Here is a 25,989-nt window from a genome sequence, read left to right on the forward strand (position 1 = left end):
ACAGGATTTAGTGAGCAGGAAAAGGCTGGGGCAGAGGGCAGTTCACCCTCAGAGGCAGGAGGAGGGGATCCAGGAGACAGAGAGGAGGAAGGACGCTGAAAATTCTGGGAGTCTCCCCCTCCTGCTGTAACCAGCTCCCCTCCCTCCTGGTCTCCCAGAACACAGAGAGGAATGAAGAGGGCAGGGCAATGAGAGGGAAGGGAACCATGGGAGGAGCCTTAGAGAGTGGTGGGAAGGCAGAGACCTTCAGTCCTCGCAACTGCCTCATTGGGGCTAGGCCTACTGTGACCACTAGTTCTGCGCTGTTTTAGTTTCTTTGAATAAAGAGTTAACTTCACTTACACTGTGTTTTATTGCTGACCTACAGTACCAGTAACTCTGACTCCTGACATCAAGGAGGGTGCAACTGGGGGAGGGGCATGGCCTGGAGAATGTCCTGAGGGCCAGATACAGAGTCCTGGAGGCTCACATTCATAACATGAACTAATTTCCTTAATGACTGTTGCAAAAACCTGTATGGCAACATTCACCCCAAAAGAGGACTGTTGCCATACACTCTTTCGCCTCCCAGGTCTCTCAACTTGACCATCTACACTGCTATGTTACACTGGGGGTGATGGAAATTATATTCCGACAACATCTTGTGGACATCATGTTCATTACTCCTGCCCTAGGGAGTTTAGCAGTGGCCATATATAGCAGTATTCCCCAGTGTCTTTCTCTCGCTAGCATTTGCTGTCTGAGGCAGCAGCTTCCCTCTGTCCAACGGCAGAGCTGTCCCTGGTGCTGACACATCTCACTTTCCACTGATGACAATCTGGGCTTATGCACAGCACAGCACCACACAGAACTGGGAGCTGGAATACTCCATTAGCTGTGATAACTAGAGACCAGCTCTAATTAGAATTTGATTAAAATATAGATTTTGAATGTGGTTAATGAATTAATCATGCTAGGTAATCAATCAGAGCTTGGTGCCAAGAAGTGTTTTAGACTTCTCTTTGTGTTGGGAGAAATGTTTATGGTGTAGGATTTCCAGCTGGTCAAAGATGGTTTCAGCTTCCCGAATGCTGAAAGGGAGGAATTAAATATAGATGATACAATTGGAAATGCCTTTTGCATGCTGTAAGCCCTTTGCTAATGTAAAGGCAATTTGTTTGCTTTTATTGGAAAATAAATAAATTATAAATTTTAAAACTGATCTCCAGTTGGTGCCTCATCTGAGCAAACACAAACTATATATTACCGAAGCAGCAATATATAGTTAGCGCCAAGCCTTCTCACTTATCTTCTTTGCAGTCAAATGGGGAAAATTGCAAAAAGGATATTTTTCTTTGTATTTTAAAGCCAACTGAAACCAAGTAAAGGACGTTCCCATCAATTATGAGCTCAGCTTTCCCAAACAGCTGTTTTTCTAAGCTATAGGAGGGAAATGAATTTATAGACTGAACTGCTGTTTTGTATCTTCTCACCATAGATATGCCAATTTCAACTTAAATGAGACCAAAATTGGAATTTCCTTGAGAAATGCAAAGAAGTGTGCAAACATTTTATCAGCTTCACTCTCCATCACTTGAATCCACACATAACTCCTTAAGCCTTGAGTGTGGGGTCTCCAAGATGGCATCCACAGACACTCCCCCACCAGTTGCAAAGGCACCTGTACAAATCCAGATTTCTATGTTTTTTTGTTTTTTTACATGGGGTTGGGTTTATTTATCTTGGGTTGCAGTTGTGGTGGCTGAAAAGAAACATGCAGGCCTCTAGCTACCTTGCCCTCTTCCGTACCTTTATCCAGATTGCCTTTCTGGTCCTCATGTGGACCCAAATACACTCTTCATTGGAGTGGAAGAGGGCAGAGCTGCTGGGATGCCCTTTGCATACTCTGACATGCCTGGTATGTTTGGGGATGGAGGCATGACCTGGGTGTGTAAACTTTGCTTGCTTTTTCAAGGGGAAGGGGATGCCTGCTTTTTCATTTGTCCCCCCTCCTTTCCCCCCTATGCTGGGAGGGATTATTTCTCCTTGTTTGCTTGTTTGATTCAGTGGATGTGTTTTGCCTATTTTGTTTCATTGCAGGGTGTGGGTGTCACCTATTTTGTTTTGTATGGTTGAGAATATGTCTTTGGAGGGGGAGTGTTTTGCCTCTGAGGTTGTTTTGTTTTTTGTTTTGGAGGGTGTACGTTTCTCTGAGCACCATCCAGTTTTCTCACTGAGAAATGGATAGTTTGTGATGCCTATGACATTTCCTCAGATTTCCAAATGTATTTGCAAAAAACCCCAACAATATTTTTTTTTGGGGGGGGGAGGAGGCTTTAGACTGATGCTTAATAAAGCAGCTGTATTTTTTTACAAAGAGAACACACCTGAATTTGAAACATAGTTCACTCAGACATTCGCCTCAGAAACTGAGTTCAATGTAAATAGAAGGCAATATGTATAGTGGGTATGATATCTGGCTTGGACTTGGGAGAGTGAGGGTGAAATCTTTTCTAATCCATGAAGCTCATGGGCTAGTAACTATTTCCCACCATGCTGTATCTCACATGGTTTTTTGTGAAGATAAAGTAAAAAGGTAAAGGGACTCCTGACCATTAGGTCCAGTCGTGGCGACTCTGGGGTTGCGGCGCTCATTGCGCTTTATTGGCCGAGGGAGCTGGCGTACAGCTTCTGGGTCATGTGGCCAGCATGACTAAGCCGCTTCTGGTGAACCAGAGCAGCGCACGTAAACGCTGTTTACCTTCCCGCCGGAGCGGTACCTATTTATCTACTTGCACTTTGATATGCTTTCGAACTGCTAGGTTGGCAGGAGCTGGGACAGAGTGACGGGAGCTCACCCCATCATGGAGATTCGAATTGCCGACCTAAAGTAGGAGAATCCAATTTCAGCCCCCTAAGCTCCTTATTTAAGCAAGACCTGACCATTGTCTGTGTTTGCTCCTTTGGCAGGGAGTACTGAAACTCAACCCATTTCTTCTAATGAATAATGTCACTTTTATGCTTAGCATGTCTGGATTGTTCCATTACAGAATATGATTGAAACAAATACCATTTCAGATACAAAAATATTGTTGACTTTGTAAGTTTAAAAATAGACTCAGCCATTGCACAGAGCACTCTGTCTAAAGTTTTCACTTAGGCTGGCTAGCTATGTGTTCATGGCTCCCTGGCTTTCAATATGGGGATATGCTAGCGCAGACCAAAAAATGAGTTGTTCATCTGAGTGTGAAGCCCACAGAGACACAAACTTCCAATTGCAATGTTTATTTGATTATCTTTCTCGAGGTCGTTTTCTCTCTGTGTTGAGTAAATCAGTATTTGCAGTGATCTTCAAGAAGATGAAAAGCCAAGAAAATGTAGACGTCAGATGATAGCCCTGGAATGCAAAGTTACTCCTGAACAAATAGAGCATACGCTTGGAGGATTCCCCTCCCCCTTCTTTTTTGCTAGTATTAGCCTCCTGCTGGCACCTGAAAGTTTATTTGTGCTTTGGAAAGCATTATGTGACTTGGTTCTTGCCAAGTTGTGATGGTGTGAGATCAAGGTGAAAGTAGCCAGTAGTGCTAGCCAGCACGAACAGCATCAATAGCAGAATAGGAGGAGCAGATAAGCTGGCTGGGTTGAGGAGACAATTATCTAGTTCCAGCCCTCCCTCTCCTAAAGAAATTCTCCTTTAACCCAAAGGACCATAATACTTATCAAGTAATTGCAAATGAAACATTCCTTTCTTGGGCAAAGTGCCTGAGTGGGTGTTTGCTATGCACTTGCAGGAACTAGTTAGATCCATTCTAATCTGGTTTCAGACCTGGTTTGCACCAACACTGTATTGGATGCCCTGAATGGATGACCTATAAGGGAGGTACAATTCTGCCAATTATCCTGGACCTCTCAGTGCCTATTGTTGCCACCAATTATTGTATCCTTCTGCATAGCTATCCAGGCTGGGGATTGAAGTTGTTGTTTTCCCACTGCTTCCTAGAGGACCTGTACTAGAGGGTGGGCCTGGGGACCTACTGATTGATTCAGTGGAACTTATGCTAGAGCTGTGCATGAACCTCCTTTGTCACCTTCTTTCTCTCCTGGGAAAAGAGGTGGGAAGTGGATTTCTGCGACTTTCCAAAGAGCAAAAAAAAAAAAAAAAAAAGCACTTTCAGGTGGAGGGTACTTATTCTTTCAACAAATTGATCAGGTGATCTTGGCTGCACTAACTTTGAAAATGGAGCCAAGAATGGAGCACTGCTTTCATCATCACGTAGCGCTGTTCACAGGTGCATACTTAGTTCCATTTGAAAAGAAAAGAAAAGAGGAAATACCACCAGGCTACTGCATCTAAAAGACCACTCACACCTGAAAGATCCTCCCACCTGAATATTCACCCCTTCTGCCATCCCAAATGTGCCCAACAAGAGCTACTTTAGGACCCAGCCATAATTTAACCCACTGGACTGCCAGGTTTCCATCTTGTCTCCCATACTTGTTAAAGATGTATATTAATTATTATTATTATATTATATTATATTATATTATATTATATTATATTAATATTAAATAAATTAATTAATAACACCCCTCCGCTCTTTGAGGTAATTTTTAAAGGAAAGCTGGGAACAGAGGCAGAAATATTTATACATTCAGAGAAAGGTCAGTTTCTTCCTGCCCTCACCCTGGGTTGTCTTCATGACATGGCTATATAATAGCGGCTGACATTTGAACACAAGGAGTCAACTCTGTCATTTCCAGTGGCAGATCTGGCTGTTCTAGAACAGTAATCTTTACCATTTTTATCCAAGATACTTTAACTTTACGTTAAAATGTTTAGCGAAAGTCTATAATTTGTGAGCCAATTACGTGAGAACAGCCCCTTTCTAACTCTCGCGCTTTAATGATAGCTTCTTACATAAAGATGTGGCCTTTCAGTTAGTGTGAAGAGGGGGAGGCACAAAGTGGCTGATATATTTTATATAGGAGGTTGATATATTTTATCTTCCCTATTCAGCTTAATGACCCTTGCCACACGTGTCTAGGGCCTGAGTAATAGGATGGTTGAAAATTTATGCTATCCATAAGTTGACTCTGCATCATTCACTTGCAAACATCCATGCCGTTGACTTTAAAAGTACAAACTGAGAAATCAAAAGCAAACATACACACAAATCCACATTAAAAACTAAATGTCAGGGAGAAGTGTTCTAGGCTGCCTTCTCCTTGAGACCTAGATTTAAAAAATAAAATAAGCAGAGAGTTCTTTCTGTGTGGAGGAGCAGGCGGCCACATGAGACCCTCACTTGCAGTCTGATGAAGTGGCGTAGTCCAAAACAGGTTTACTTCCTCACTGGGGACTATCCCTAATGCCACTGTGGTGTTGACTTTGGCTTATACCTTTTAAAGTCAGTGGTAAGAATATTTGTGAGTAAATTATGGATCTGCACCTGGATATCTTAAGACTTCAATCATTCTCATGCTTTTCCTTGGGACAAATGAGATGCTGGCACTCTAAAGAACATAAGATGAGCCTGCTGGATCATGGCCCATCTAGTCCAGCATCCTGTTCTCACAGTGGTCCGTCAAATGCCTGTGGGAAGCCTTCAAGCTGGACATGAGCACAAGAGCACTCTGGCCAGCTGCGATTCCCAGCCACTGGTATTCAGAGGCATAATGGTGTCATGGAATTCTACTCAATATTGATCCAGAGTAGATTCCAATGTATAGTTAGCAGAGTAACAAACACGTTGCAGGATTCCCCCCCAAAATAGACCAGAGGCAATTGTATTTCAATCAGTAGCGCCAGTAGTGGGCGCCATGGCAGCAAGCAGCTCCTGAAGCCAGCCACAGCCAACTGCGCTACCAGGCTGCTGAGACTGCCGCTGCTACATTTCCCAGGGACAGATTTGCAAATCTGGGGACATTCTGGGGACGGAATTTGTCCGGAGACAGATTTGCAAATCCAGGGGCTGTCCCCAGGAACCGGGGACGTCTGGTAACCCTACAGTAAGTCTACTGAAGGCAAATGAGCATAATGGTCACAAATCCAATACATTCAGGATTGGCACTGTCCATAAGAAATCCAGTAGCAGCAGAATTAACTTAAACTTACAATAACTTATATTAAGACTAAACCTTAACACTAAGCATACTATGTGCAGAACACCACGTCAAAAAGAATGGAGATAGAAAAAGAAAAGAGTGAAACCCAGGCTCCTTCTGGCCTCTTATTATAGCCAGCATGACCTTGAAGAAGAGATAACAGAACCAGTTTAAACCAGCTGTACTCAGCTTCTCTGAAAGTATAACCAATGGGTAGGCAAACTAAGGCCAGGGGCTGGATCTGGCCCAATAGCCTTCTAAATCTGGCCTGTGTACAGCAGCAGCAAGAATTCTCATCGCAAAGCATTGGAAGACACAAGATCTACCCACCTTGGAAGATTGGCAGATGCAGTTAATGGACTATATGGAGATGGCGGAAATGACTGGCAGAATTCGAGACCAGGGAGAGGAGACGGTGGAGGAAGATTGGAAGAAATTTAAAATTTATTTGCAGAAATATTGTAAAACTTTTGAATGTTGAGGACATTGAAATGAATCGCAGGGGCTTTAGCGATAAAATAAAATATAAGTTTGGATTAACAACAGATAAATTAATAGAATATGAATTTGTTGAATTAATTTTTTAAAAGGGATACAAGAACGGGAGACGTGAGGAAGTCAGGAAAATAAGTTAATTGAAGCTGAGAAATTAAGAAAGAGGGAATTTTTGTTTTTTGTTATTATATGTGTTTTTATCTTTTTTCTTCTTCTGATGTGTTTAATGTTTGTATTTTTGTATTGTATTGTTTTTTGTGATTTTGTATTTTCTTTGTCTTTGTATGCTTTCTTATTGTGAAAACTGAATAAAAGATTTATATATATATATATATATAAACTAAATCTGGCCTGTGGGTGGTCCAGAAATCAACTTGTTTTTACATGAGTAGAATGTGTCCTTTTATTTAAAATGCATCTCTGGGTTATTTGTGGGGCCTGCCTGGTGTTTTTACATGAGTAGAATGTGTGTTTTTATTTAAAATGTATCTCTGGGTTATTTGTGGGACATAGAAATTCGTTAGTCCCCCTCCCCCCAAAAAATATAGTCCGTCCCCCCACAAGGGCTGAGGGACAGTGGACTGGCCCATGGCTGAAAAACTTTGCTGACCCCTGGTATAACCCAAACATCATGAACCTTCTGCTTGCTTCTTTCACACAGAGAAGCTTCCAGAACCCTCTTGAATTAAGTAGCATAGGAAAGGTCCCTACTTTCTGTACCAAGAAATGCAAACTAATAAATGTTTCTGGCAGTGGAGGTAGAACACAGCCACCATGGCCATCATCATCATCATCAATTAATTTGTTAGTCATTTTATCTTCCTCAGGGCAACCCAAAGGGCCTTACAACCAAATGGACAGAACAAAAAACTCCACATAGATACATTAAAACTGAGAGGAAAAAGAAGACACCCTACCCACTTCAAAAGGGCCGCAAATAATTTAAAGGCCCAAGGCCTGGTTATAGAGGAAAGTTTTTGCCTGGCGCCTAAAGACTGATAATGATGGCGTCAGGCAAGCCTCCCTGGGGAGAGTGAGCATTCCACATAGAGCTAGGAGCCACTCATAGCCTTGTATCCCATGAATTTATCTATTCCTCTTTTAAAGCCATTCAAGTGGTAGCCATCACAGCCTCCTGTGAGAGCAATGCCGCAGTTTAGCTATGCACTCATTGAAGTGGTCAAGTGAGTATATATGGAGGCAATCCTTCAAGCATAAATACACAGTGTAAATACATATATGATAACTTTTCACTAAGGTGAGACAGTCGTTTTAGAAATTAAAAGTCTTTTTTTTTTAGGAAAAAAATTAAGCACAGCGCTATCCAACAGTGAGGAGAAGGGGATGTTGTGATGAACTGTTGGGAGCCTGCATGACTCCACACAAAAATGTTCTGTTCATTTACCAAGTCATTAAACTGGAGCTGATTTTATGATCATAATTTTTTTCCCCGCTGGCATGTGAGGAAGCTTTATAGCCTTCAATAAAGCACTCTGACTTCTACGAAACCAGTTTGATTTTTACTACAGCAGCTTCTGGCAAGATTTATGCTCTTGTTTTGCTTAAGATTCACATTTTAATGTAGCTATAAAAACAAGTTAGATTTGCTTATTTCAGGGAATCTTATTTAGTTAATTATCAGGCCCCACATGGCAAATCATTTCATTTGGATTCTATTATAAAACAATCAGTACTTGTATTCTTGGTTGCTTCCCAGTGAGGATTTTTTTAAAAAAGAAAAACAACAACAACAACCATAAACATTGCAAAAATCCACTTAATAACTAAAGCCCCCCACTTGCATTATTTGGAGGAGAGGCAGTTTGGATTAATAATGTGCCGTCCTGTCCACTCCAAAGCAGCCCATAATGCTTGAATGGTAAAACTTTTTAAAATGCACGTCTCTTGTCTTGATGCTGATACCTCCTCTTCAGTCTGAATTTGAATTACTCAGATTATGGAATGCCAAGAGGTGGGATTTTCTCATAATATGATCTGGAGTGAAGTTTGGCATGAAGCCTACAACTGTTAGTATTTTAAACCCCAACCCCCCAAAAAACATACATATATGCTGTGTAGGCAGAAGGTAGATGTTTATTTAGAAAATCAAGGTTCCTAATTCAGTTTTGACAAAACTATAATAATTTTGAATTCCGAAATCTTCTAGCCAAATGATATAAAGAAACTCAAGCGGAGGCAGCGGAAGGCCCCATTAGCTAAAGTAGTGCTTCAGGTTAAGAACAGTTTCAAGTTAAGAACGGACCTCCGGAATGAATTAAGTACTTAACCCGAGGTACCACTGTATATCAAATTGCTGGGGCATACAAAATAAATAAATAAATCATTATCCGCCTTCTTATTATCCCACCGTGCCTGGTTCCAGGAAAAAGGTTAAGACCTTTTTGGGTGTTTCCTAGTCAGTTATGGTATCCTAAAGGAGAGCTAAAGGTATCATAATTCGCTTTTTTATAATTATCCCTAGCAGTGTTATTTTTCTAGAAAAAGAGGTGCTTGTTCTCTTATAATGGCAATGGTACCCACCTGAGAGGTGCCGGACCTTGCTCAGAACTGCAACAAGACTCTTTAAAGTGCTGGCCCTATCAAGGGAGGGCAGGATATTAGCACAGCAACATTTGCCTCGCTTGTGCTCCCCAGCAACTGATGTTCCGGATACTGCCTCTGACACTGGAGGTGGAATATTACCATTGTGGCTAGTAGCCGTTGATAGCCATGAATCTATATAATCCTATTTTAATGCCATCCTGGTTGGCGGCCATCATTCTGTTTTGTGGAAGCCAACTCCATAGTTTAACTATGTGCTGCGTAAAGAAGTATTTTCCTCGGTCAGTCCTGGATCTTCCCCCATTCAGCTTCATTGGATGCCCATGAGTTCTAATAGAGAGGGAGGAAAGCTTCTCACTGTCCACTTTCTCCATGCTCTGCATAATTTTATGTCTCTTTCTCTTGCCCTCCCCACAACTGCTCAGCTTTAGAGAGGGGAAAGCCCCAAATGCTGAAATCTTTCCTCAAAGGGGGGTTGCTCCAACCCCTTCATCACTTCGGTTGCCCTTTTCTGAACCTCTTCCAACTCTGCAATACGGGTTTTTAAGGTGAGGTAGCCAGAATTTCTGAAGCAGGGAGCTTCCTGCACTCTTGGAACGAGTTTCATTTGCATGACCTGATGGATCTGAATGCTTCTCAGCTTGCTGCTTCACCTCATGGGAGTTCTTCTGTGGAGTGCTGCAGTATTCCAGCTTGTCCCCCATGTTGGTTAATATCTGCCACTGAGAGAAGTACTGTGAGCCTTTGGAATGCACTGTGCTATATTTCTCATTTTCCTCAAACCCTAGTGAGACTGTGGAATCTCTGACCAGATGTCTAGAGTCAGTAATGAGCTGGATGGGGACCAATAAACTAAAACCCAATCCACATATACTAATGGTAGGGGGAGTTTTAATCAGGAAGTCGTTGCTTAGCCTCCTCTGGATGCGGTTGTGCTCCTCATGACAATCATAGATGCAGTTAGGGGCTGCTTCTGCACCCAGCTATGCTTCTGCACCCAGCTAGGCCTGTTTGCTTGCTTTTACATTTATTTAGTATGTATAATTCCCACTTTGCAACTGCTGTTCAAAATCTCCGAGCCAGATTTCAGAAACAGTTCGTATAGCTTCAGCCTGAAGACATCCATCTTAACATCTAAGAATGCCTATGAGCATTCAACATTTAAGCTGCTTTTCAAGGACAAAAATCACTGGGTGATTTCAAAATATGGTCCAGGCTATGCCCTCTCTGGGAATTCAAATGTGCCTGCAAAAGTGACCGATAGGGGAGGGGTATTTTTCTTTAAAGAATCCAGTGCGTCCCAAAATGTTAACTTCTTTACTTTCCAAAGGGGAGTTATTTAGGAGTCATATGTATATATAGGTCTTGCAATCCTTTGGTACCTGAGATGGTGCCCCAGGGGTCAAAGGAAGTATTGGATTTCCCTCTCTTAGGACACAGAGAGGGAGGTCTCTATTTCTCTGCCATTGCTCCCAGGGGAAGAGAGACTGTTTAAACAACAACAGGAACAGAGTTGAGTCCTCGCTATTTGCAGTAAAAAGGATGTCAGGTAGCAGGACTGGCAAAAGCTCCTTCTGAGGTCTTGGAGAACCACTGCCAATCATAGTAAACAATCCTACGCTGGATGGACAGCAAAAAGAGTCTTTGTGTATCAATTAGCGTCACAGCACCAGCTTTTCTGAGTCTTGGACAGTTCTGAAAACTTCAGAGGCAGGAAATGTATAGTACACTCAACTACAGTTCCATCCCTTTGGGATATGGCTTCTGGACCTCAGCTGCATATGAAGTTGCTTGATGTATAGAGATTGACAGCTCCATCCTATATATAGCAGAATGACCAAATATAAATTCGCGCCATCCAAGTCCGCTCATTTATTGCTGCTCTTTATTCTGTTCCTTTCCTGAAGGAAAATATATAGCTCACATCCTTCACTTACCACAAGTTTTCAGGGAAGTGCAGAAGGAGGCAACATCTCCTATAAAATATCAGCTCTTGACATATGCTGGCTCTGCAGCTGCTGTTTGGTATTACTCAGATTAGACTGAGATTTCTCTCGGTATTCCCATACAGCATGTGCAGTTCTATACACAGTACTAATGAAGGGAATTGTGTGTGTTTATGAATGTGCTACACCAGCGGGGCTTTTTATGTCAGGCAGGCAGAAAGACCACCTGAAATTCCTTTCCCAAGCCAAATTTGGCTATTTCTCAGCTCTTTTCTAGCCTACTCATTCATTCGACATGTGGAGTGCCTTTTGTTATAAACAATGAAGGCCAAGCTAGATGAGATTCTGTAAAGCTGCAGGGTGGTGCAATTTAAAATGTAATGTGAGCAACTTTCCTCCTCCAGTCCATTCTTTTAAAGCCATTTTTCTTCTAGTGCAACTCAGCGTCTGGAAGAAAAGTGAAATGCAGCTTAAAAAGTGATTTGGGGCAGAAAAATATGAGCAAGAATGGGGGGAAATTAGTCTGGTCTCTTTGTAATGTGGACCTACCTAATTTGTACGTCCCCTCCAAAGAAACAGCAACCACCCACTGTTTTTAGCCCCACAATTGAAATCCAGTACTTGTATAGTTTGCTTGGCTTCCCACACAGGTATCTTGTCGGCCATTTTGAGAGCACAATGCTGCATTAAATGGGCCATTGGCCTGATCCAACAGGCTTGTCTTATGTTCTTTATGCTCTGGGATCAGCTTAGCCATTTGTACTTTCCAAAGCTGCAGGGTGGTGGACATGAAAATCCCAGCCATCTTTTTAACCTTCAAGTGAACTATGCTCCAATTCCCATTTAAATCTAAGACAAGTGGTTTTCTTCTGCACTTGTTCATCATCAATCCCTGAAAAGTCAGCAACATTATCTGAGCCAAAGGATGTTTTATTCATTGTGCTGACCCATATTCTTATAGCTATAGAATAGTTATTTAAGTATTCTGAGGGTAAGCACTTTTGGAATCATTAAGGCCTTGAAGATTCATCAGTTGTGCCAATACTAGGAAAACGACTCAATCTATGCAAGACCTTTTAAAGATAGGCGTGGTGCTGATAGGGAATCGTTGTCCTAACCATATAGGCTTTTAATTAATCTCCTTCAAGGCCAGAATCCATTGGATCCCTTTATTAAAAGATGGAATTCTGTTTCTATCATAGAAAAGGAAACAGAATTCAAAGAATTGCATTTTGAGTAAGGGGAATGTGCTGAGTTAGGATTAAAGAATGTCATATGGTATCAATTATTTACCGTATATGTTTTCCTGAAAGTAGTTGCTTGAATTGTTCTTTTCCATTTTTGTTCCAGAATTGGTCCAGCCCAGCCCATTCTGGTTTTGTGGGATTCTTTTCTTTTCTTTGCTATGATGGATTGATGGAAACAAAGATTTGGCTTCACAACTGTAGATCAGGTGTACAAGTATAGTGGTACCTCGGATTACAGACTCTTCAGGTTACAGACGCTTCAGGTTACAGACTCCGCTAACCCAGAATTAGTACCTTGTGTTAAGAACTTTGCTTCAGGATGAGAATAGAAATCATGCAGCGGCGGCACGGCAGCAGCAGGAGGCCCATTAGCTAAAGTGGTACCTCGGGTTAAGAACAGTTTCAGGTTAAGAACGGACCTCTGGAACGAATTAAGTTCTTAACCCGAGGTACCACTGTAATTTCTTTCCTTTCATCTAATCTAGTGATTTAGCTAATTTGGAGGCTTTAAAGAAGAAGTGTTTGACAATGCTGGTTTCCAGTTCTCCCAATTAATAACTAAATAAAGGCTCTGGGATGCTGTGGTGATTTTTCTGTGGCCTCAGCACTGCACACTGCTGGCTTTCTGCTTATTAATGCACTGGAAGCATTTTATAGTAATGGAGAAGTGACAGTCAATGTTGTAATGGAAAGCGTGTCAATATTGGCTGCCTTGTTGAAGGCATTTATTTAAATATTGATAGAGATTATATTAAATATTTAGAGATGACAGTCTTTATTAAGATGGCTTTTCCATTGCCTTTATTAAGTTGCTCTGGCCATTTATGCCACTTACTCTATATTGCTTTCATGAGGCAGAGAATGCTGATGATAAACAAAAGGGGGAGGTCATAGCAGTCATGCTCTATCTTCTGAGAGTCTACACCAGTGGTTTCCAAACTTTTTCTTCCACAGACCACTTGGAAATTGGTAAAAGTCTTGGCAGACCATTTAACTATTTTTCTGCCTGTTGTAGTGATTGCAATGTGCTAGATGCTGTATGATTTTAAAGTGCTTTTTGTTGCTTCTTTTATTTCTTATATATTGTATTTTATTGCATTACCATCTGAATTAAACAGATTTTGAATACAGTGGTACCTTGGGTTAAGAACTTAATTAGTTCTGGAGGTCCGTTCTTAACCTGAAACTGTTCTTTAACCTGAGGTACCACTTTAGCTAATGGGGGCTCCTGCTGCCGCCACACCGCGATTTCTGTTCTCATCCTGAAGCAAAGTTCTTAACCCGAGGTACTATTTCTGGGTTAGCAGAGTCTGTAACCTGAAGTGTCTGTAACCCAAGGTACAGTAAGATACTGTATAAGAAATAAAAGAAGCAATAAAAATATGATTTAAAATCACTGGGTGGAATTTGACATCACATTCTTCCAATCATTCCATCTGCGCAAGCGTTCCAGCTTGCAGGATGGAAGGATCCCCCCTTTCTTCTGTACTGTTCCAGGGATTCTCCTGATCCAACTCCACCAATCCAATTTCAGGGGATGCATAGTGGGAAGGGGAAAAGCCCCATTGCACAAGCAAAAGTCCTTGTACATGGTTTCACTGCTGGGGCTGGTTAGGTGAATCCCACTCATTTTTAATATTTAATGTGATGGATGTGCCGTCTCTTGTCTTCAACCACAAATCTACAGATGTGTTGTGGACCACTTGAATGAAACTCGCAGACTGCAGACCACAGTTTGGGAACCTCTGGTCTAGATGCAAGCAGCTGACCACCATTGGAAAAAGAATGCCAATTCAGCAAAGCAATTTTGATATAGGGGGTGGAGTTAGCAGGTCTGGAGAACCTGTGTCCTTCCAGATCCTGTTGGATCCATAGCCATCCATAACCATTGGCCAGCTGGCTGTGGCAGATAGACACAAAATCCCTAGCATTGGCTTATAGATAGCCTTGTGGTGAGCATCGAACAAACAAAAAGCAGATTTTGAGCCTGGCGCACTACAATTATGCTGGACTGTGGTTAGTTTTATTTTTTGATTTGGAGCTTTGTGTTTTTATATTGAGGGTGCTAAAATGTTTTCATAGCAGCTTCCCATGAAGAAGAGCATTATTTACCAAGAATGTTTTTAGAATAAAATGACAGGTCTGCTTGCAGGTGTTTACTCTAACCCTTTACATATTGGACTTCTGGCCAAATCTCGGGGTGTCCAACGCTCCATCCTTCAAACTGGTCTCATTCATCCAATGTCATCTCAAAACCCTATTATTTGCCTACATTCTGATACACCAGGGACAGGGCAGCTCCCATTAATTTGTTCCCCTACAATGCCACCACTGTTAAATGTGCACAATGTCAGCCACTGAATTTTCAGAAGAGAGACTGTTTTTGAGTGTGCATGGGCATGCTATTGTTTTTGTTAGTAGCATTTACTTACATCCCTTGCTTCCAAGTTCAGGGCCCCCCCAAATTTAGCAACATGCTCAAGAGTGTGAGCACGAAGCGTCAGGTCTAGGCTGAGGAGTGATAACATAGTATGTCTCCATGGACTAAGAGTTGTTGGTCTAGTTGTAAGTTAGCAATTCCTGATATTCCTTCAATACCAGCAGTTGTGGTTATGGTGTGGTTTAGGAGTACAAAGCCTTTAAGTCTTCCCTTGCAGATCTCTGATTCCTTGTTCCCTGTAGCCTCGTTCTGTGTCCCTGACTCTAGTCACTCCTCCTTGCTCTGTTCTACCTTGTAAAATACCAAGTAATATTGACCTTGAGCTTGCCTCTGGATCAGGTTTGGGCTTATACTGATTTCTTGTGTTTGACCTTGGTTTGTTTAGACTGTGTGGCACCAGAAATCCTGTCTGTGCTGGTAAGTGCTTTAGAGATAGGATTTTATTTCTCAGGTCTGGGACTCTAGCTCCTGAGAACACCCATTGGAGTGTGACACCTAGCCTGAAAACCCCTGGAGGTCACCAAAGCCAGAGAAGGCTCATTCAGACTCCAACAAGGGGATTCTGCTAGCTGTGACTACAACTGTGACTGCAGCAATTTGCCCTGACAACCTGAAAAGGTCCAATAAGTAATATTGGCTTTCTTGAGTTTCACATAGTGAATTGAACCAGCCAGCCAGTTCTCTGGCTTTGAATCTCTCTTAGACTTTATATCCAGAACTTTAAAAAATAATTGCCAATAGATAGACCCCTGTCTATAGCCCACAGTGTCCTGCTGAAGTACAGCAATCTGCTTAAATAAGACATTCTGCTGGAATTTTATGCTGCAATTTGCCATTTTATGATCTCATATTTTTTAAATGTATGTTATTTTATTTGCAAGCTGCTCAGAGAACATTGTTTGATGGCCTTATATAAATATAGTAAGTAAAAAACTCTCCTTCACAGGAACTTGTTAGTTCCATTGGAGACTTGATTAGAAACTCCATAGAGGAATAGCTTTTCAAGCCTCTCCTGTTGTGCATTTACGGTATGTCTCTGTGCTATTTCTCAGAAAGGCAATGCTTCCCTCTAACTTAACCGCAACTGTCTTTTTAATCCTGTCATTATAGTGCTGTTCTGGTTGGTGTCATGAATTGTTAACTGAATATTGCATTGATGATTGAAAGTGTCTGTCCTGCAATCATTTGTGTCGGTGTCTTTTTCATTTTTGTAATGACCTTAATCATTGTGACACACACACATACACAGAGACACACACATGGTGTTGTGAACTCATTTTGAATGCAGTAACTACAGAAATAGAGAGGTCTAAGCAAAAGAGTGCTCCATGATCACTGCAGATGGTGACAGCAGTCATGAAATTAAAATACACCTGCTTCTTGGGAGAAAAGCGATGACAAACCTAGACAGCAGCTTAAAAAGCAGAGACATCACCTTGCCGATAAAGGTCCATATAGTTAAAGCTATGGTTTTCCCAGTAGTGATGTATGGAAGTGAGAGCTGGACCATAAAAAAGGCTGATCGCCGAAGAATTGATGCTTTTGAATTGTGGTGCTGGAGGAGACTATTGAGAGTCCCATGGACTGCAAAAAGATCAAACCAATCCATCCTGAAGGAAATCAGCCCTGAGTGCTCACTGGAAGGAAAGATCCTGAAGCTGAGGCTCCAATACTTTGGCTACCTCATGAGAAGAGAAGACTCCCTGGAAAAGACCCTGATGTTGGGAAAGATTGCGGACACAAGGAGAAGGGGACAACAGAGGACGAGATGGTTGGACAGTGTTCTCGAAGCTACCAACATGAATTTGACGAAACTCCAGGAGGCAGTGGAAGACAGAAGTCCCTGGCGTGTTCTGGTCCATGGGGTCATGAAGAGTCAGACAAGACTAAATGACTAAACAACAACAAAACAAAAGAGAGGTCATCTGCAAGAGAAGCTCAAGGAGGCACGATTTGTCAGCAGGTCTTCTCAGCAATGGTACCCCCTTTATGAACACACACCCCTTGAAGGTTTGGTCAGCTCCAACTCTGTTCAGTTCTAGATGCCTGATGAAAACCTGTCTCTTTCAACAGGTTTTTGAACATAAACTTCATTCCTTGGACTACAGAAATGTGGTACCCTGAGTAGATGTATGTTTTTGCTGAGATTGATTTTAATATCATATTGTTGATTGTATATTTTATTGTTGTAAATGATCCCAGGGCATTTGGATGAGGTCTGGGTAGAAGTCTTTAAAACAAATAAATAGGTGCCGCCACCCTTCCTCTTCTTTTTCTTGCTTCCTAGATCATAGGAAAGCAGAGGGAATGGGGTTGACCAGCCACAACCCAGAGACACCCTAGGTAGCATCATCGGTAACAGCAAAAGGGTCACAGCATAAGACCTGTAATTAGAAGTCTGCCTTTTTCCTCTCTCCGCCGTCATAAAGTCAGAAAATGATCAAAAATATATTTGGAGAAAAGCATACTGTATTCTCCACAGGCTTGACTATTCTTTCTTCATTTATCTTGAACTGCTGATATCTAATATGATCTCTCCAAATTAGATAGGGGTGAATCAATACATGATCTAAGTCTCATGGACACAGAGGAGAGTTACAGAGAAGGTGAATCTGACCTAGTGCTGCTCATTGTAACTGAGAAGGCAGGCTCCTGGTGTTAGTCTTCTTGCTTCACTCCTCGAGTTTATAATCCTAGCAGTCCTCAGAGACAATCCTCTGCTGGTGAGAAAAAAAATATTTTGAGAATAGGGGAAATGGTGGGAGGGAGGCAATATGGAGGGAAAGCAGAGGTGTCCAATTAAATGTAAGCAGTGTATTATTAATTCATACGTGGTGGCAGTTCTGTTTTACATTGAATGGCAGCCTGCAGCATGTTCTTCTATGTTCTCCTTCAGATGGATTTTCCCCATAGTGAAGGATCTGTAGTTGTGGATAGCAGCCATGTCTGATCAGATATTCATAACCAAGCACATCATAACCCAACAACAGTGAAACTGCATAATTAACACAAGAGTGGGTGGGTAGAACTTCTGTGTCGACTTTCCCTTGGCTTCACTGCAGAAGCTTTGATTCTGGGTATGACATTGTCTTCTCTGCTACAAAATGGACCAGAACCAGTAGGATCTATACAAAGAAGCGTAAGATTAAATCTATGGCATGGTTTCTTCTTCCTCCTGATGCTCATAAACTGCAGGTACACATGAGTGTTTATCATAATCCTAGGGATGGATTCCCCATGCTTGGGGGAATTAAGTTGTAGAATTTAGGGAAGAAGCAGAGTGGGGATGAGATTCACCTTTCATATAGGCCCCAGAAGCCCCTGCTTCCCTGATTAAACCCCGAGAGTTCATCCTGCTTCTTCTTCTCCAATCTTCTTATCATCATCCTCAGATTCCAAGCATTCCATCCTAGAAATGCCAGTCAAGCCGCAATACCCTCCCCCGCCACTCAGTCCTGTTGTGCCCAGCACTTGCAGAATAAGGCATATCCCCTTTAAATACTGTGTGTGTGTGTGTGTGTGTGTGTGTGTGTGTGTGTGTGTGTGTGTGTGTTCCCAGTGGGGTCATAGTTATCAAATAAATTCAGTTATTTATTAAATCTATATACTGACCTTCATCATAAGTTCTCGGGGCTGTTCATAGAATAAAATACAAGATAAAAACACAAGTAAATAATGAAAACGAAAGAGCGAAACAATTACCCCCCCCCCTTTAGACTGAGCTGCACCTTATTTACAGGCATAGTGATCACAGATCACAACATCTGGGCCCTTAGCATCCGTCCTGTCCACGGTCCTGCATGTGATGGAGACTCTTTGGACCTGAATGCCCGTCATTATCTGTATTCCCAGCTGAATCCCTGCTCAGGCTTCCACACGAACCTGGCTGCAATCACTGCCTGGGACAGAATAATAGAGAGTAGAAGTATTATACACATAATCACTCTAATCATTGCACTCACCATTAACTCTGAATTATACATGTGGATAAGGAATTGTGCAGGCTGCATCCAGCCTGCCAGACTTTTCCTCTGGAAAACATTCCAATCCCCTGTTTTCTAGTGAGCAAAGAATAAGAAGAGCAGGCTCACACAACCATTGTTTAATTTAATTCAATCTTTATTCCAAATATTTTTTTTTTAATTGGCTCTCGTGGAGGATACCCATGGGAAGGCAATTTTTCTGCTCAGATGTCCTTCTGCCAACTTTATTTCCCTGGCATGTTATTGTCGAGGCTGCTAAGACTGCTTAACTCATTTACACAAAAAGCTTTTATATGACTCTTCTGTAGAAGGCCTTTTGTGGCAAAAATGTGTGAAAGTTGCCTCCCAGTTTGTTCCTCTTACCAGCGAGTATCCACTATTCACAAATCCTGTGCTGCCAACCAGTTTCCATTGTGTACATCAATACACGGTTGTGCTCCATGTTAAATGTCATGCCATTGTCAGGGTCTGGGCAGAGGAAGAATGGTGGAGACCGCCCCCCCCCCCAACCTGACCCTTCCAGAGAAGAAGAAGACAGTTCAGAACTACAACAGGGGTTTGAGGGAGATCACAGCTCAGAGGAAGATGAGGGAGAAAATTGGGAAATAATGACAGAGGAGGAGGAGGCAGAGCCGGAGCAGCTGGCTGACACGTTATCACTAGAAACCATTCCAAACCCACTATCTCCTAAAACCTGGCAAGCCTTAAAAGTAGGAGAGCAAAGGACTCAGAAGCGAAGGGCCCTCAGTGCCACCCATAGAAGAGGTGACAAATGAGGAAGTGGGAGAGAAGGGGAGGGGACTGCCTCTCCTGGTATGTCCCACGGAGGACCTTACGGTCTTCAAATAAAAGCATCTTGGAGGTCCCGGGCCACAGGAAGGTTAGGCTGGCCTCAACCAGAGTGAGGGCTTTTTCAGCTGTGGCCCTGATCTGGTGGAAATCTCTGTCACAAGAGACTAGGGCCCTGAAGGACTTGACATCTTTCCACAGGTCCTGCAAGACAGAGCTGTTCCACCAGGCCTTTGGCCAAGGCACTGTCTGACCCCCTCCTTTGGTAATCCTCATAGAACTCTAGTCCAATGGTTGCCATTAATTTGATTCAGAATTGATTTTAGAATGAATTGATTTTAGAATGTATTTCAATTAATTGATTGTGATTTTATGTAAACTGTGTTATTTACTGTTGATAGCCGCTCTGAGCCCGGCTTCGGCTGGGGAGGGCGGGATATAAATAAATAAATAAATCATTATTATTATTATTCCAAGAGGCTGCATTCCCAAGCCTCTCTCTGTAAATATTGAATAAAAGCAGATGGTAAGGACTTTTCCTTGTCTTATCCATTCCTGGAAACCTGCCATGGGTGGCTGGTTCCTCTGCTGCCTGACAGCCATGCACATATCAGGGTTGTGCTCAGAGGTCTGTTGCCTCATGCATGCACTTATTATTTCCACCACTGAGCATGTGTGGCATTGAGCATGTGAACTGGCTCTTTCTTTCAAATGCAGTTTAGAACTGAAGTGCAATGACATGCAGAGACATTTTCAACCCGGTTTGATGTGTGCACAAAGTTTTCGTTCTTGTTTTAAACTGGCTTCAGTGATGAAGTAAAATATTCGCGATGAAAACTAAACCCTTTCTCCCTCTTTGTGTGTACTCGCATCTGCAGTGGCGTAGCGTGGGGGGTGCAGGGGGGGGCGGCCGCACCGGGCGCAACATCTGGGGGGGGGCACGTGGAAGAGACTCGAGTGCTAAAATCCACGGGTTAGGGGGCGCAAATTACTTGCCTTGCCCCGGGTGCTGACAACCCACGCTACGCCACTGCGCATCTGATCTCTTAATGCTTTCTAGATCCTCTTGGCTTACAGGCACATGAAATCAAAAGCAACTTTGCTTTTATCTTGCTGGTCTTGCTTTGGGTAATACACAAGCAGTAGCAAAGGCCAGTGTCGAGAAGCACCTCTAAAATAAAATTTAAAAACCTAACCAAGTACAAGAACACTTTCTACTGCTTCTGAAGTCCGATCCCCTGGTAGCTGAATGCTGCAAGCCGATTGCCTCTCTCTGGCATTTCCTCCTTATCTAATGGAAAGAACAGGCATCAATAAATAGCTGTGTCAATCAAAATTTTGAAAACACACACACACACACACACACACACACACACACACACACACACACCCCACTGCGTAAAAGTGGAAGTAAATATTTTTGAACAATAGAGCTTTCCCCCCCGGATGAACCTAGTTATCTTCCTCAGCTTGGAATGGGAAGTGTTTCTTACCTATTGCCCTTCAGAAAGATTCTCTTGGACTTTAAGTGCAAGGAGGATTTGTTTTTGTTTGGTTTGGTTTTGATTGGCACCCAAGTGCCTCCGAGCTGCCCCAGTTCTCTGCAAGCTGTGAAAAGCCGAGGGAAGCCAACTGAATCAGCCTATAACCTTAAGCTGCTGTGGGACACGCTCTCAATGAGCAGGGGTATTCATTGGAATAACTCTCCAAGCATTGCAATAATAATCTCACTGAGCCTGGTTGTCCGCTTCTGATGGCTACAAGGTTCACAAAGGCCCCAAGGTTTTGTGATGAGGATAGAGAGATGGAATCATCTCTGAGTGTATCTCATTGGGGTGAAAAGAAAATATTTTATTTTATTTTAACAGCTCAATTCTCCAAACAGTGCTTTAAAACAAAAACAAAAACAAAAAAACAATTTTTTGAAGAGCAATTGAAGAGCAATACATTAGCCAACATAGCCACAACATTTATTTATTTGATTTATTTCATAAAATTTAAATACTGCTTGACTGTGAAACACACAAACACACAAACTTCAAAGTGGTTTTACACATTTCACTTGCTTATTTCAGAGTTAACTTTTCAGAGTTACAAAAGAGCATATTCATTGAAAGTATAGCCCATGCAGCAAACTTGCATCACCTTCACCAACATCTCATAAATGTGGTCAAACATATAATATCACCGTATAAATTGTATAAATCAAGTCTAGCAGACATTTACCCTCCTTTTATAGTTATCATGTAACAGATATTGTTAGCAAGAATTAGAAACAACTTGCCTGTTGAAGGCCACAACAGTGGCCTCCAAGGAGCAGAGGTGAGGTCTGGGCTATGTGGGTGTACTAGTGGAAGTGCCAGACGGGCTGTTCCAGTGTGCCTGTACCGCCTTGGCTTCACTGCCATTTTGGCTTTCCCATTCTGGCTATGCAGCAGCAATACTGTTGCCCAGAAGCTATTGTTGGGGCTTACCCACCCCAGTGAGCTATTCTTGGAGTCAGTCTCACTGTATAAATATAAAACTGAGCCTATCAGGCTTTAAGGACTTCTTTTATAGCCAATATATGGCATAAATAGGAATAATGTCCCCAATAAATCATCAAAATTAGGGTCAGAGTGGTCCATATTTGCATAGCCACACTTAAAGCAAAGGGACGCGGGTGGCGCTGTGGATTAAACCACAGAGCCTAGGGCTTGCCGATCAGAAGGTCGGCGGTTCGATTCCCTGTGACGGGGTGAGCTCCCGTTGCTCAGTCCCTGCTCCTGCCAACCTAACAGTTCAAAAGCACGTCAAAGTGCAAGTAGATAAATAGGTACCGCTCCGGTGGGAAGGTAAATGGTGTTTCCGTGTGCTGGTCTGGTTCACCAGAAGTGGCTTAGTCATGCTGGCCACATGATCCGGAAGCTGTATGCCTGCTCCCTCGGCCAATAAAGCAAGATGAGCGCCGCAACCCCAGAGTCGGCCACAACTGGAGCTAATGGTCAGGGGTCTCTTTACCTTACTTAAAGCAATATCTGTGCTTTGTGTTAATTCACTCCTGAATAGGTGATACCTGATGACATTTACATCATGAGGCCAGTTGAAATCTGGCTGTTGTTAACAAGGGCCTGTTAATCCACATCATGAAGTTGGAATATTCTCTATCTCCAAGTAGCAAAGCAAAACGGCAAGTGGGTTTAAAGGGACTGTATGCCCTATTTTGGACTTTATATATCTGAAGATCTTTTGCCAGTATTCAGTTGTCTTTGGACATGACCATCATATATGTATGTTTGTTCCTATATTGCCACAGCACTTCCAACATTTATTGGGATGCTTACTGTTGATATGGTATCATTGCTTTAAAAGTGATTTCCCTGATATTGGTGGGTGTTGAGGAAAGAGACGATGAATTCCATATATCTTTGGATTTCTTCCTCTTTCCATTTCATTTCATATGATGGATGAGTATCCCAGTAGCACAAACTCAAAAGTTTTTACAGAAATGAAGCAGCAGCTTTGAAGTCAGTGTGTCTACAAGCTATTACACTATCAAAACTCATAAGGCTCCTGCAGACCTGGGCAATCATTCCCTTTCCTAGATAATGCACAATAAATAGTTTATAGAGTGGTTGTGGTATGCAATGACTACAGTGTTTGTACAACAGGATGATGTGTGTTATGACAGCAGAATGCACAGGAAGTTATACCTGAAGGAGCGTCTCCACCCCCATCGTTCTGCCCGGACACTGAGGTCCAGTGCCGAGGGCCTTCTGGTGGTTCCCTCATTGCGAGAAGCAAAGCTACAGGGAACCAGGCAGAGGGCCTTCTCCATAGTGGCACCCACCCTGTGGAACGCCCTCCCATCAGATGTCAAAGAGATAAACAACTACCTGACATTCAGAAGACATCTTAAGGCAGCCCTGTTCAGGGAAGTTTTTAATGCGTGACATCTTAGTTTATTTTTGGTCTTTGTGAAAGCCACCCAGAGTGGCTGGGGAAACCCAGCCAGACGGGCGGGGTACAAATAAATTATTATTATTATTATTATTATTATTATTATTATTATTATTATTATTATAGTACAAATACTGCTCCTGTAGGCATGCATGAGGCTGTGCGGTTAAGGAATTTAACAGTGTGCGCTTGTGCACATATGTGTGTGCATACAACACATCAGAAAAGGCAAATGGGTCACACATACATCCATGAAAAAAATGGATGCGTTAGAAGGGAATAAATGTGAACACTGATAAAAGACTTGTGCTACCTTTGAAGCCTTATATTATCGTTAATTATCTCTGAGATTCACTTGAATATCTGGATTGCACCTGACAGGCTGCAAATTTACATCAAAGTTTTTTTGAAGATGAAATGAAGAATCCAGGTCTTTCTGTCCAAGGTGCCATGCCTGCCCCCAACTTGTCAGGATGAAGAGATATGGTTCACAGTTGAACGGAGACAATTTATATGACAGGAAATCCAAAGTCAAATGTCACTGTCACTCTATATAAATATTCAGCAAGTGTGCAGTCCCTCATAGGCAAGTTGTTGTTTTCTATTTTGGGGGCTGGGTTAGCTTCATATCTCTTAATAAAAACAACCTAGAAGGGAAGCTGGATTAATGTTTCCAAAGGGCTCATTATGACACTTCCACATTATTTCCCCAGGTAGGAATGCAGAAGTGTTGTTGTTTTTTAAATTAAAAAATGATAAAGTAAGCCATGGATTAAATGGTCATCAGGAGATGTTTTAAATTGCTGTTGTGAAAACTGTCTAGAAGCATGAAATTTCATAATCCTCCTAACTTCCAGTTTAAGGAGGCTGTTCCCAAAGCCACTGAACCAATGTTCAGTCTTACTTCTGGGTCAAAGGTGATGATGCAAAATGGTGATATTGCAGAAACAGTTACTGGAAATTGGTGTGACATGTCATCATACAGAATGATTTCTTTGTCTCAGTCTGCTATTTTAGTTGTGTTTCCTGTATTGCAGGGGGTTGGAGTAGATAACCATTGTGGTTCCTTCCAACTATACAGTTCTGTGATTTTCACATACATAGAAGGGAGGACAAAGGAAATACAGTGGTCCCTTGGTTTTCGAGCATCTTGGAAGCTGAACGTTTCGGTTTTCAAACTCTGAAAACCCAGAAGTAAATGTGTCCGTTTTTGAACGCGCCTTAGAAGTCAAGCGGCTTCTGCTGTGTTTACATGATATTTTGTTCAGTTTTTTGCAGACTGTCCTTTGCGCCTCAGTTTTTGAACAGTCTTTCAGAACAGATTACGTTTGAAAACTGAGGTACCACTGTACTAAGAAGCAGTAGACATAAGTCTGCAACTGTCCCCCACCCAGTTCATTAAAGCTTCTTATCCCCTGCAGCTGTTCTTCTGAAATTTAACATACTACTTTCCTAGGGGTCCTTCTTGACGTGTGCCATTTTCATACATAAAAGTAGTTCCCAAAAAACCACCCCAAACTAAATCATGTGGCTGGTATACAAGCTTGCTTAAGAAACATGCATTACCTCAGTGTGAGCTGTGCAATCTTGCACTATTGCAGAATTTGGGATAGTTTCATCTTATCTCCTCAATCCATACATTGCTGTTGGAGGCGCTATCAGTTCAGAGAGGCATTAGGCTGAATTTCAACTAGAAGAGACTCTTCAGCACTTGGACAGCTCCCTGTATTTTGCACATCGCTTGCCTCCTTCAAAGCCTCACGGCAACGCTGGTTACACTTTGATGTACTGCGTGTGTTAGCATATGTGGAGAACCTTTCCAGCTACAAACAGGGGGCTTTGGGGAGGTGAAAGTTTCGCTTCTTGCTGCCACTGGTCACTATTATCTCTCTCAAGATGTCAGAGAGGGCCAGAAGCATTGCCTGAACCTCTGATTGGCTTTGTAATTATGCCACACAGCCAATGATATTTGGGTAACTGATGATGTCAAACACCATAACAGAGTTAGAACAGCATTCCCTACCCTCACTCTGGCATTCTGTGGGCCATAATAGAGACAAAATGATACCAAGTAGCAGAAGGGAGTGTGCTAACTACCAATTGTGAGTAGGGAAGAACCTTCACCTCCTGTTCACAGCCTTATTAGTTTATTTCAATGATTTCTACCCCACGTAAAGGTAAAGAGACCCCTGACAGTTAAGTCCAGTTGCAAACCACTCTGGGGTTGTGGCGCTCATCTTGGTTTATAGGCTGAGGGAGCCAGCGTTTGTCCGCAGACAGTTTTTCCGGGTCATGTGGCCAGCATGACTAAGCTGCTTCTGGCACAAGGGAACACCGACACCAGAGCAGCGCATGAAAATGCCGTTTACCTTCCTGCCAGAGTGGTACCTACTAATCTACTTGCACTTTTGGGCGTGCTTTCAAACTGCTAGGTTGGCAGGAGCTGGGACCGAGTAACAGGAGCTCACCCCGTCACGGGGATTCCAACCGCCGACCTTTTGATC

This window comes from Podarcis liolepis, assembly GCF_965112155.1.
Source record: "Podarcis liolepis genome assembly, chromosome: 1".
NCBI lineage: Eukaryota > Metazoa > Chordata > Lepidosauria > Squamata > Lacertidae > Podarcis > Podarcis liolepis.